Source organism: Thermobia domestica, chromosome 5 (assembly GCF_964235325.1).
Source record: "Thermobia domestica chromosome 5, izTheDome1.hap1.1, whole genome shotgun sequence".
Taxonomy (NCBI): Eukaryota; Metazoa; Arthropoda; class Insecta; order Zygentoma; family Lepismatidae; genus Thermobia; species Thermobia domestica.
This window is the reverse complement of record NC_137458.1, coordinates 62054665-62055595: the sequence shown is the minus strand read 5'-3', so window position 1 is coordinate 62055595 and position 931 is coordinate 62054665. Positions and strand designations below refer to the sequence as shown.

The following is a 931-nucleotide window of genomic DNA, read 5'->3' as shown; positions in this document are numbered from 1 at the left end:
TTCTTCGCTCTAGATACCACTACCGAACGCAATTGTTGTAATTCAAATACTGTGCCACAACAATGCGTATCTCAAAACTTTCGTAGAGACCCTCGTATACAGAATTACGCCCTACTAATATAGTCTAAAGATGGACACTACAAACAATGCTAATCTTTAAACAAAACGATTCTTGAAATCTGAAACGTGATAACTAAAAGAAAATGAAGTAAAATGAAACCTTTCAGTTTAACGTACCACGATTATGCCTATTAGGGATTTAGGATTTAGATTTCTGGGCTTTCGGCATCTATGGCCATTTAGCCCGTCACGATTTGAGGGATGACGTCCCTCGGCGAGCACACTATCCGGGGAAAGGGAAGGAAGGAAGCGGCCTGGGACCTATAAGTTAGGTACCACCCCGGCATTTGCCTGGTGTGAATGAGGAAAACCCAGGAAAACCTCATTCCAGGTGGCTGGCCTGAAAAAGCGTGTTACACTTTTTCGACCGAGTGACCCCACCGGGAATCGAACCCGGGACCGCTCGCACCAAAGGCGAGAGCGTTAGCGGCTACGCTACGCGGGGCCACGATTATGCCTATTAGGCTAAGGAAGACGGATGGTTAAGGCAAAAAAATGATGATTTAATAATTGGTGGCATGATAATGTGTGAGGAAACGGCAGTACCCTGAGAAAACTCACGGACACGATATTGTCCCCACAAACTTACTTGGTCGGGGATCGAACGAAGGACCTCACGCACCAGAGATAACCGCTCTACCGCTGAATCACCATGCCCCTGTGAAAATTAAAAACTTCTTATTTTCCTTGACTAGCAAGATGGACATAGGATTACTTTCTTCCTAGATTAATTTTTACTTTCTAAACTATTACGTTATTTAACTCCCAACAAGTTTTGCACAATAGGTTCCTTTAACTTCAAGGATTTAAA

The 931-nt window shown here is 43.7% G+C and overlaps 1 non-coding gene across 1 annotated transcript; it reads right to left on the bottom strand.

Annotated features, from left to right (window-relative positions):
* Window positions 1-492: 492 nt before the first annotated feature.
* On the bottom strand, window positions 493-567 carry TRNAQ-UUG (transfer RNA glutamine (anticodon UUG)). The gene has a single exon. It is a non-coding gene; the product is annotated as a tRNA-Gln (tRNA).
* Between the last annotated feature and the right edge of the window lie 364 nt (window positions 568-931).